This window comes from Scatophagus argus, chromosome 15 (genome assembly GCF_020382885.2).
Source record: "Scatophagus argus isolate fScaArg1 chromosome 15, fScaArg1.pri, whole genome shotgun sequence".
Taxonomy (NCBI): Eukaryota; Metazoa; Chordata; class Actinopteri; family Scatophagidae; genus Scatophagus; species Scatophagus argus.
Genome location: NC_058507.1, coordinates 10,108,456 through 10,122,092, shown reverse-complemented (window position 1 = coordinate 10,122,092; position 13,637 = coordinate 10,108,456).

Below are 13,637 nucleotides of genomic sequence, written 5' to 3'. Positions count from 1 at the left end.
ACAAAGGCTCTTCCATTTAAAATAATCAATTTTAAAATAAAAAGACTAAGAGTAATGCTCGTGGTGCTGAGATGCAGTACTAGCATGTTCACAATGCTAACAGACTTTTCAGCAGGTATAGGCCAAATGTTTACCAGGGGTGGGTGACTATTTGGCTGAAGTATCCAGCACCAGTAATGCACCTTTTAATAGTATCATTTGTTAATTGATGAAGGAAAATCTTACCAACTTAAGTTAAATCTTTGTAGTTGACAAAAACCCAGTTTTGTAAATAGTCTTCCTATTATTGTGATCCAAAACTCTCATCTAAAGCTCAGTGCTGAAGCTGTACTGTAAATAATTGACCTAAATACTAAATATAGCAACTTCTGATCAACCCATATCAATATGAAGCTTAAATGAGCAAATAGTGGTTATTCCCAGCCTGTTCGAATTGAATCACCACCTACTTCTCCTTTAAGCACCACCCATTCTGATTGTGGGTTCATAATCTAGTTGGCTGAATAGATACAAATACAGATAATGGTGTTCTCACTTATCCCTCGTGTTTACCGCCGTCACCATCTCAGATTAAGCATGCTAGTGTTTGTACTAAACACGAGCACACAAGCACAGCTAATCAAACAAAATTATGGTGGCGCTAAAGGAAAAGATAAAAGAATCACTAGAACCATTAGGATTAATCCTCTGGGACCATGAATGTCCATACAAAATGTAATTACTATCCATATTAAAATAGTTATCATTTTATCCATTTCACTCTGAACCAAAGCAGTAAACCTAGAGCTAGCATGGCTACAATATTTTTCAAATTTCTGAATTTGGTCCTTGCAGTGGGCTGGAGAGAGAGAGAAGATACAGTATATAAATTATGCAGGTGTTCTCAACACGAGACAGGGTGCTGTCCACAGCTGGCTCACGTTTTGATTAACAAGCACATAAGCAATTTGACAAGCTTCTCTCTCCATCTACATACATGCACATTCACCAAAATTATTCTAAAACATATGCATTTATTCAGTGTGGTCTACATGCTCTTAATGCTTACACTGAGAAAAAACACTTTTTTTATGCTGCTAAGTCAACATACATGATCACAAACATGGATGATAAATGATTTAAGAGGTTCCATGAATATTTTACATTTCATGTCTTGTGCAAGACAGTCAAGTCAAATTCATGTGTACCATGAAGAGACAAAAAAAATATCACAGAGTTTTAATGAAATGGAAAAATATGCTTTCTACTTTGGAATGAAATTAATTATGGTGATTCAACACCAAAGCCGCACACAAACACACAGAAACATTTTACTCTGGGGACAAAATGAATGAGAGTTACTGAAGACTAAATAAAAACTGCCCTCGCAACATAAACTGAAGTTATCATTTTCTAGCTAATTAAATGCATTTCCCAAACTCACAGGGGAGCTGCGATACTTGAATCATAGCTGGGATTCAAAATTAATTAATAAGTCAATAGTGAGATCAGTGTCACCTGTGTATACTCGTACGCTTTTTGCAGTTTTCACAATATAAATGAATAAGTAATGCTGATCGATTGATTCAAAGATTATTTTGTTCTTCTCTCTCTTCTGTGTCTGCAAATACACTGCCAACAGTTTCTCCACACAAACCGAGAAGTCATATTTTATGCATGGACCCAGAGCAGCAGGAGTCCCTAAAAACATTTGTTTAAAACATGTATGAGCTTCGGACACACTGCTGTATACCACCAACCTTTATGCCAACTATGCAACTTAGAATCCCAACTGAGGCTTTGATTTTGACAGGATGGAGAAGCAGGATACCAAGAAAGTGTTAAAATCAGGCAGCATGGGGAGAGCACTGAGCATTTGCTGATTCCACAAGAAGCTACAAATTGGACTGAAGGGTAACCATGCAAGAATATGGACTTGGAGGGAACAGTGTTAGGATGCAGGAGGAGCTTGGCTGGCAGGCTGAGGGAGTAAAGACATGATAAATAGCTGTAGGTGCAGAATTTAAAAGTGAGTAAGTAAGTGTACAAATGAGTACAAGTCAAACCACTTCTCTCTAGTTTTCTTGGAGCAATTCAGAACTCACCTTTACCAGATCAGTACAAGATATTGGTTGTGTGGATGTCGGAGGATCCACCAAGAATCAAATAAACCCAGAAGCAGTCAGTAAAATATGCTTTGTGGTTTAGATATTTATGACGCCCAGCAGCCAAACATTGTGATTTTAACTCAGCGTTTCATTTGGTTTGAGGCGCTGAACAATAACAGGTTGATTCAAGCGCATGCCCGAAACCCAAATAATGGTTTGTCAGATCAACCAACTTTAGTGAAATTTGTAGGTCATCTTTCTTTATGGTCTTTTTTCTGCCTGAGAGGATGTCAGCACAGAAAGTCAGTCAGTCAGAGATGAAGATCAAAAATTAACCACCGCGTACTGAAACACGTTTCACCTGTAGCTTCTTCAGGTTTGCCCAGTTCAGTTACATGAGCACTCACAGGTTTGATAAATAAAGGTTTCAACACAGCCTTTTTTTGTTAAGTATATACACTATATTACACAAATTCACATTTTTCAAAAAAACTTTTTCATTTCACTTTATTTGACAGCATGTGTTCATACGAGTGGCTCTTGTGGCCCACCGTCTAAATCAACTGCAGCTTACTCCCCCACATACAAGCAGTTTTTGTGTTTGTAGAACACTGAAGCTTCCTCTTCTATCCATTTTCCATGTCTGATATTTTCAACACTTAAAAACCCAAACCTTTCTAGGCCCATTTGCAATCAATTTGGGCCTGTTATCCTTTGAAATGGGTCCCATGAAAGCTTTGAGTAAATATTCAGAAAGCGCTTCCTCAGAGAGCTCTTTTGCCTCTTTTTCCTCCTTCAAAAGGATCTGTGATACAGCAGTTTAGTCTTGTCTCATGTCCTTTATACAGTCAGAGAGGAGTCTCGTGATGATGCTTATAAATTTTTCCAAGCAAGACGAGAGTGGAAAGAACGCAAGAGTGAGAAACCGATGATGTGCAAAGAAGCATATGGGTTAGAAAATAGGAATATTTGTTGAAGAAAAAAGCATTTTAAAACAACTTTAAACATTAAATTTGATGAGGACTAAAGCATTTATGTGTGTGTGAAGCTTGTGAAGCAGTGAAGCTTCACTGCGGCCTTGTAGATATACGTTGCCATGGCACAATTATCCTTTGATATTCTCATCTATGGGCTATGAAGAGGTGCTGTACATGAAAAGGTCAGGATATTAAATGTGACTAAAGGTCCCTGTATCATTTTGGTCACTGAGGCTTCAGCAATTAGCCAACACAAGGCAGGTAAAACCTTTAAGAAATGAAATGTGAAGCTACCACAACAACAGAGAAAGACCGTGAAACCAAATAAACCTTTTTACGTACATGCACACTTTTATATGCAGTGACCTACGTAGATGAGCCGCATGCACAGGTCACACATACAGACACACAAAGAGGACCTCACTCACAAGCATAAGCAAATACAAAAACAGCTCCCATAACAACTCCGCAGCGACAGTGTGTACGGCTCACAACAATGTTAATCATGCTGAGGAGCTCCTGGCAGAGAAAATGCGAGGTTTTAAAGTGAGGGAAGGAAGAGGGAGAAATGGGAGGGAAGGGAAGACACACAGACACACAGAGCCCAGGGGTTGTCTGTCCAGTCAGTGATCTGTCTAGTTTAGAGTGGATGAACCTCAGCTGAACCCCAAATGGAATGAGGCATGACAATCATCTTTATTTAATGAAGTATTTACTGTCTAATTATTTAAAGCACATGTTTAAAAAAAAAAACTGTGGATGCAGAGATGGCCAATGAAACGAATTAAATAATCTTCCAAGTCTTTTATAAGAATTATTTTTTTCTGTAAATGGAGAGGATGAGTAGAAAAAATATCATTTTAATTATGACCTGCAGGTCATTTGAATAGCAGTTTATTAAAACCAGTGCCTTATATTAATAGCTACATTAAAATACTACTGGACTTGACTACTCTTAAGGGAACAGTTCACTCAAAAATGTAAATGCAGTCATTATCTACTCACCCCATCCAATGCAGATAGAAAGTCGGGTTAAGTTTTCTAGTTCATAAAACGTCTCTGGAGCTTCACAGCAAAACAGGTTTGCATTATTAACAACCAGAACTTGTTACATACATACATTAATAATATTATATATGTACACATTAATAATATAGACTATAATATTCATCTAGTTTGCTTTGGTTTAACTCTGACTTCCTGCCATGTGGGGGGAGGGCTCAATTTGTCATTGTGCAGCTCAATTTCACGACTTATATGTTGGACTGCATGTACACTGCAGAGAGCACAACCTGAACATAGTGATCCTCCTATGCTGTTCAGTGACAGCTACAATAAATACTTCAGAACTCCTGCTCTTTCATGAAGCTCCTGCAGGTATTGAAAAAAATGTCTTGTTTTCCAGACCCATACCGCAGCAGTTTTGTCAGTCAAAATTCACAACAATCTCTACACTTTCCCAGTGTTAATCTTATTATAAGAAGAGGTATTTCTGGGTACTTGTGACAAAAGAATTGGAAAATGTGTGTTAAATGATGAACCCAGGAGTTGCAATACTCTTTATGCAATACATCAAATTCGCCACAGACCCAACCTTCAGGCCTCATTAAGCATTAACATTAACGCAGTAAGTGCTCAGTGTTCATGTCTTAGTTTAGCGTGTCAGTATGCTAACATTTGCTGATAAGTGTTAAAATGAGGTAGAGCTGATGGGAATGTCTTTAGGTTTGCAGTACAGTTAAAATACTTTGAGACATTTCACTCAAGAGCCAATGTAAACCTGAGGGCTAGAGGAAAGTCAATGGATCACCAAGGTTAGGAGAATTTATCAGCTTGCACCAAATTTTGGGCCAATCCATCCAGTAGATGTTGAGATATTTCAATCTGAACTAAAGCAGTGAATCGGCAAGTTGTTGAATTGCCGAACGTCGCCAGCGTGGCTGGGAATAACACTAAGCTAACATACACAGACAAAGGATATGATTATAGTAACTATAACAGTAGATATAGTACTATAACTGATGATTTTTTTTTCTTCCTACAAACCCTTCACAGTCAACTTTTAAGACAAAAATAACTGTTCAGAAAATCCGGTGTTCCCTTCCAACCGAGTTGTACATGAACCCACAAACAGGCAGCTATCAGAACATTGTTCTACCGAGAGGGCACCAGAAATCCTCCAAAGATTTTTTGTTTTCTCTGCCTAACGTTTCCAGAAGAATGACAAGTCATTCCAAGCTGTATAAAGTACTGCCATACAATCACGGGATGAGATAAAACGGTAATGGCAATTTCCTTACTTGCTATATTGCCTGTAAACTAACAGTGGGACTAATTAGTGTGGAATGGGAAAACGAATAGTCTGGTTTTCTGCACATTTTGAAATACCCCATTAAGGCTAATTATGTGAATTCATACCTGGCAAGAATCATGTTTTACATTTTCTGAGTCCTGTGCCTTGAGCTGCAATGCACAACCCAAAAATTTTCACTGCAGCGACAAAAGGTTTGAAGCATGAATTAACAAGGCCCTCATTAGCAATCTACAACTCCCCCACACACAGTAACGTACAATTATGTGATTACCCATTCAGAAAGCTGTTTATTTACAGACAGATGATTAAAGAACATGATTCATATTATTAATCTCCTGTTGATGGTTTATATTTTCTTAACCTCAGCACTGCCAATACACAACATCATCTTTTCCAAATAATGTCAGATTTAAATTTCTACTTCTGCAGGATGATTTTGAACTTCATGGAGCCGCACCAGACATGAAGATGCATTTCTTTTTCTGTGCTGGCCGAGTACAGTTATAGGTCAAGTTGGATGGTATCTGATTTGAGACACGAGTGTAGCCTTTTATCAATGTGGAAAAGCTGGCCTTTCTGTCAACCTCTGTCTCGTTCTCCAACCGCCTGTATTCCCCAGATTAGCCCAGGCAGCTGGCTCATTTTGTGACCTGAGGAACTCACTAGCGGAGAGGAAGTAAGCTGAGGCTGAGAGAAAATGTGCAAGGTGGAGAGAGGAAGAGATGGCATGAAGAAATGTGAATAGGACAGAAGGAGAGAAAAGACGGTTTGAGATAGTCAGAGGGGTCAGAGAGACCACTCACTGATGGAGGGACACAGAGTGTTATTTCATTTCAGACGCAAGCTTCTCAGTAGGACTTTATCTCTGTATGAAAGCAAGGAAACAAGGAGACATTTTTAAAATCTACCGCCATAAGCCACCAGTACCCCCACTCTCTAAAAGGTACTTGAACTAATGATTAACTAATAATCAATGTTGCTGGACTTTCCTCACTGAAAGTGGACATATCAATCAGAGCAGAGGTCTTTTTAGTGTAATGTTGTTTTAAATGTCTGCTCTCTTCAGTCCAATGCTCGTGTACTCCTGTTTGATTGAGTATACTTCAGGGCTTCAAGAGTTGAACCACAGAACAAATTTAAGAACTGTTAAAGCATCAGCATGACCCAACCGTAGTGCTTCTCAGATGCATAAACAACAATTGAAACTCTCTTCCCACACAAACTATCTTTCTCATGCTGGGATTGAAGGGGCTGCATCCTTTCAAATCTGATTATCACGCAGTGAGATTTTGAGAGTTATCCTTCAAGTACTCTTCTTTTTCTTTTTCTGCTTCTTTCATTTTTCATCTGTACAAACCAGTGCAATACTATGAAAGGCTTCAAGGAATTATTGCATCTCCATCTCCTCAAGCGTGGCTGTTAGAAACAACTGAAGTGCTTTTGCCTTTAGATGTGGCTGGACAAGACGTCATATATACCAGTTCATTTTGAGGATACCCCAGCGTTAACCTGTCACAAGCCTTGACTTTTTCCGCAAGTTAAATAAGACACAGAATTAATTCATATTGACATGAATGGGTTTACATTGGGGTTAGTTTAAACCCATGTGTGGCTGCTATAGATGCTACAGGATACCTTCTGTGTCTGAGTGAGACATGGAGGTATGTGACATTTGATGCCCTGGTAATGAAACCAGGCATCACTGATTTGGGTTGTAGCTAATAACACTGCATAAGTTACCTGGGCAGCAGTTAGGTGTGGGTTTTGGGAGTACTATACTGGAAGTGCTTTACAGAGTAGTGAGTTCACCCTGTCATGCTGTACATACTGTCCTGGACAGTAATTGAGGCTTGACATCGGGAATGTGTTATGTTTGAGAGGATGTTTGTGAGTGCATGTGCTGCTCTGTGTCTGTCTGTGCAGGCATGTGTGGGTGTGCAGATGCTATTATAAAAGCAAAATACTTTTTTTCTGTCTTGTTTGTACAAGTCCAGATATTCAGAGGTTAACAGTTGAATGTAGTGTTAAAAAAACTGGCTCAGGTTGTCATATTTTTCACAGTATTTTCACAGTAGTTGTTTTTTTTTTCAAATTTTCAAATTTTTTTCCACATTCCATCCATCCATCCATTTTCTATACCGCTTATCCGTCAGGGTCGCGGTGGAGCTGGAGCCTATCCCAGCTGACTACGGGCGAGAGGCGGGGTACACCCTGGACTGGGCGCCAGTCAATCACAGGGCTTTCCACATTCCACTTTAATGATATTACAAAGCTGCTGAATTTAAGGTTTAAAGATATAATCAATATTTTGCGAAGTATGCTTACGGTAATTGTTTTTTTGGGCTAGAAAGGGCTTAAATTTGTTAGTTTTGCTTAGCATAAAAACTGGAAATAAGGGGCAACATATTGCCTGGCTAGGTACCAAGGTAACATAATTTGCTGACCAGTTCGTTTGAAGCTCACTAATTAACACTTTATACTTTATTGATTTAATCTACTCAAAAGTTGAAGTCTAAAAACAATGTTTGTATTTTTATAGGAGATTGTATGTTTATCCAGGTTAGCTGTTTCGCATCTATTTTCTCATATAACTCTGGGCAAGAAAGTAAACTGTACTTCCTAAATTTTGACAACAATTCCTTTAAAAAATGGTGCAGAGCACAAGTGTCAGGTTGTCAGGTTTCCCCAGAAAGACTTAGCTGGGCAACAATGATTCAGCCAAAGTACAATATTTCATTCAACATTGATTCAGTGTAGGTTTGTGATTGGACATGGTTAATGCCTGCTGTACTCACATTTGTATGGATCTGTGTGCTTTCTGACAAAAATGAAAAAAACAAAACTAAAGGCTTTTCTTAAAAGTCAGGCCCTTCTGACCTACCACAATCCAGACAATAACTGTGGAGATGCTGTTTGTGCTTTCAGGGTGATGAGAGAATTTAAAATGAAAGCTGAATATCTGTGCGGTTCTCACAGAAAATTCTTCATGACCTGAATTTGTTTCCGATCCCCTACTTTTATGTAGAATTTAATACAATAACCCAAGTTTTGTAACAAATGTCCCTTTTCACTCTGGTGTTAGAGACATTGCAAGCATAACCAGACCTTTAAAACACAATATATAGACAAAGTATCAGGATGAGGTTTTTCAGGGGTTGGGCAGGGCCCCTTACTTCCAATGAAGGGAAATCTTAATGCTTCAACATACCAAGACATTTTGGACAATGCTGTGCTCCCAGTTTTGTGGCAGCAGTTTAGGGAAGGCTCTTTTCTATTCCATCATGGCTGTGCCCCAGTGCACAAAGTAAAGTCGATAAAGACATGATTGGGTGGGTTTGGTGTGAAAGAAAATGACTGGCCAACAAAGAGCCCTGACCTCAACTCCATCCAACATGGGATGAACTGGAAGGGAGATTGTGAGCCAGGCCTTTTCGTCCAACATCAGTGCTTGACCTCACAAATGCTCTACTGTATAAATGGGTAAAAATTCTCACAGAAACACTCCAAAATCTTATAGCTCTTATAGTTGCAAATCTGTATTTAGCATGCAATGTCACCAAAGTCCCTGTTGCTGTGATGGTCAGGTGTCCCAGTTTTGTCTATGTAACTCTCACTATGTCTTCTCCTCACTTATTTCATGCTGAAATGTGTGGGGAGGTCAGATACTGATGCCAAAGGAATGCATAATCTGATTCTGGAGATGCTTTTGAATGCAAAAGGGAGACAGCGGTGAGTATGGTGGTAACAGTCTGCTGAAACAAAGTGTAAGAAGTCAGACAATCAATAGCCATTAGGTCTGCTTCAGACCTGAATGGCTGGCGTAATTGTTTTTAATGAAGTTCTGGATTAGAAGTGACCCGTCTGGCATCAGCCATAACGACATGTAATAGATGGGAGAGAAACAAACTTCCACTATGAGAATATTTGCCTTCATATTCTCTCTCTCTTAGCTTCTTGCACCATTTAGGGAACAGCTTAAAATTTAACTTAAAATCAGTACAATATAGATTGGATTTCCCACATTGCAGTTTTAGGTTTTCAACTATAATAATACAAATATTTTCACCATGGCAGCTCTGTTTTGTGCATGTGTGTTACTTGCGGGCACAAACTTTGCTGCCTTACTGTGCAGAGTATCACCATTACTTAAAGACCCAAGAGTAATTTTATTTTATTATTACTTCACTAATATAAACCAGCATTTTGTGCATTTCTTAAATGCTCTAAATATTGTCCAGTTGTATTCCAGCAATACACATAAAATTGATGTTAACATGACCTGCCTTTAGATTTTGTTATCACGATCAAAAAATGAAGCTTCTGAGAAATAACTTTTTTTTCCTGAAAGTTAAAGTTGCTTCGATGTAAAATCAACTTTTTTCCATGACGAATGATAAAGGAAAAAATCAGGCCCAAATGCAAAGGGAAGAGGGGAAGAGTTATCTGGAGAGCTCTCCAACACCCCAGGGAAAGGAAAAGAGGTTGAAGCTGGTGCCATACAGGCTGTAAGCTGCAGAACAACAGAGTTGGCATGAAACAGCAAGGTGAATGTAGAAAGTAGCTACAGGCGAAAAAGACTAGAAGGTCACCTTGGAGAAACTGGAAAGTTGAATCCCAGCGGAGCATGTTCCTGAAGTAGGCGGTATATGATGTTCTTCCAAGCTCATCAAACAAGCCATCTGCTGGGGCAAGGTGAGGTCACCAGGATGCTATCTCTGTACACGCACACACACACACACACACACACACACACACAGAGCTCCATCTTGTCAAACATAAACATGTCAGCACTAATAGTTGCTATTGTGCATCTAAATCTGCTAACAGTAGCAAACTGATAACATAAATTGCATTTCCTCTTGTCACAGCCTCAGGCCAGCTTAAATGTTTGCTCCACCGGTTGTGTTCAGCATCTAGTCATTTGAAAATAATTATTATTAAGATTAAAAAAAAAAAAACAATTCCGAAGATTGTTTGATATGATAGAAATCTCCAAAGAAGCTACTAAATTGTACTTGAGACCGTTTTGTTTGGTTGGCAGCTGATTCCAGGGGTGAAAAGGAACCTCGAAAAGCAACTTTTAGGTCAACATGTCCTGGATACAGCACATCTTGCACTAATAATGCCATCTGGATCTGTGCAGTAGAGATGTGGCGTTGGGGTCGAGTTCCTGTCCATACACCTGACTGATCCGATCGTGAGCGGCACACAGCTGTCAATCACATAGTTTTATCCGGCTTTTTTATAACATCACATGATCAGTTAAAACCAAACCCACATCAGAAAACATACATATGTGAACTACCTAAAATGAATGAATGGCTTCCCTTTTGGTGAGCTCTCATGTTATCCATCTTTATATACAATGAATGGCAGAGACATGCCAACAAGATTTATACTTACTTTAATAATTTAAGATTTTTTTCTCCTTTCATGACTTCAGATTTAATCATGAAAGTTAAACCTGGAGTGAAGAATTGTTTTCATATAAATGAAAGTCCATTACATCGAACTCCTTCTGAAATGAGTTCAATGCTGATTAAGCTTGCTGTATAAACCTCTCTGTATTTCGCAGTATATTGGAGGTGTCAAATATGGAGATTGGTGACTTTACAGCTCTTGTGTACAGGCAGTGATGCATTTCACATTAGCTAGCAAAGACTGGTTTGCGAGAGCTGGAAGGGAAAGCAACTGTTGCTACTGAGCAGGTTACAGCAAATGGGCACAGAAAGTGTTTATGTGATTGTTCACATTGCCAGAAGGGGGAGACAGAAGCTCTTGCACTGCAGGTCAAATGTTTAATACAACCAGAATGGACACCGCTAATAACACCACTCACATTCACCTGTTTTTATACCCTGAAACTGTAAATGTATTTATTAATTTTACACACATCATGTCATAAACTGAACTGTTGGACAATTTCTCTTTTTTTGGACTAAATCAGGGGAACAAGTTCATTCTCTTGAAAAACATGAGTTATCCTCTAAATCAATGTGCCACACAGCTCATTTTTCACAAGGCCAGCAGGTAAACAGACAAGCACGCAAGTGTGAGCTTGTGCATGACAGGTTGTGTCACCATTGATTACACATTTATGTGTTATCATTGGGGATCGTGCACCTGCACTACAACACAGCAATTACAACCAACCAAGCCATTTTTCCCCAGCAACCCCCTGGTTCTCCTTTGTTCTCTCCAGCAATCTTCTTCCATCACAACAAGCTGTCCACTTCTCTCTCCTGTTGCCCCTCTTTCTTTCTCTCTCCTGGAAAAGTAAACAAGCTCTTGTTGAGCAGCCCCACTCATTAGCCCCATTGGCTGGACAGCTTTCTTACAAAACAAGATGGTGTTATGGCAACTCACACACTGGTGTAAAATAGGTTCAAATGTTGTGGCAAATGAACAATTGAATGAACAATTTAAACTGTGTCATTTTCAAAGAAAGCCCAAAAAACAACATAATGAAGAGCCAGAAGAAGAAAAAAATAAATATTTTAAAGAGTAAATTTGTAAATTATTCCATGGCTGAAGTTTATAAATAAATCTATTGGGCCGATTTGAAAAAAATATTTGATTCATTGACTGAAGGATGACACAATACAAGGCAAAATACAAATCTTCCCTCACAACACTGATATCCTTCATTACACCAACTCCCTGAGAAATACTAGTTCATTTATTGCATTTCTTTGTAAAGAAAGAACATATTGTGCTGTCTCATGCACAGTCATCCATCCATCCAACCATGTACGCACACATGCATGCATAAAAAAAACAAAACAGACCCTTTTTCCCTGCTGTTGCTGAGACAGGAAATGAAGGGAGCTGTATCACCCAGTAATAACACCATGTTGATGATGAAGCCCTGACACTGGACTGAGGGAGAGATGGAAACACAACAATTCAGAGAACAAAAAACTATCACAACCTGATCAATACACAACAGTGCACTGTATTGACAACCAGAGCAAAAGACAGCCCTACTGTCTGGAGCCCACACGTGCATTCAGTGCTCCTGTCGATCTGTTCTTTTCTTCTCTAATCAGAGACAATGCGTGTGTGCTTGCTGTCGATGTGAAAACAAGCGTCAAAAGGACAGGTGAAGGGTGACTTAAACTCTCTGGATTTAATTAGGAGTTCGTCAGTCTCTCTACCCACAGACAGAGTTGAAGACATTCAAGAAGAAAAATCTAACTGAGGCTGGTTTAATGCAACCAATTATTTATATTATACAGGTGTTTTAAGTTGTTTTCCAATCTTATTGAAAATTAAATCTATCTAAATGCTATTTTGTGTTGTAAATGTCACATTATCATCACATGGTTATCTAATGACAGAATTTGGTTATCTAATGACAGAATTTTCCACAATCTCCTTGGGCCCCAGTGTAATATTTATCAATTTCCTTGTGCACACGAGTTTTCAGTATAATAAAAAAACTACTAGGAGTGAATGTTAAGAGTTCAAAAGCGTGCAACACTGCCACCAAGTGGTCTGATTTATGTATTACAACGGCAGAGATACATGGGGAAGACGAAGACAACTCAACTAAAAGAGCCAAATAAATGAGATCACATTTGAATAAATCAAATGAGGATTTGTTGGCTCCATATGTGGTGTTTACTTTTTACTGTGTTATTTTCTTATAGTTTAGGTTTATTTACAGTGTATATTGAGATGCAACAATCCGTCGTCTGTAAAATATTTAGACTGCAACATTGCATCCGGAGGCAGGATTTCTAAATTTGTATCGTAAAAGTTTGTGCATTTTTATTCTTTCACCGTGCACTATTTAAACTTTTTCATCTGTCAACTGTAACAGTATTATCATCACCCAATTAGTCTTGACTCACCACTAATTTCCAGAATCCAGCGGACGGCTTCACATCAAACCAATAACAACTTGCAAACTTTAAATCAATCCACAATTGAAAAGGGTAATAGATAATGAAAAGATAATAATCAAAAGATAATTTGAAGGTGACACATGATAAATATTGTTCTCTGAAAAATAATCGTAAAAAACTGCACACTGCTGTAGCCTTGTTGTGAACGTTTAGCTATGTCAACATGACAAATCCAGGTTCACCAACAACTGCAGCAAAAATTTGTTATTCCACAATGTGCAGTAAGTTGCATCTTGCTACTTTATACTCGTCTGTTATTTAGATTTTATCCCGGATAGGTCGCTTAGAGGTCTAATTCCATTATGGTGACTTCTTATTGACAATATGTCTCATTGCACTACTCAAACAA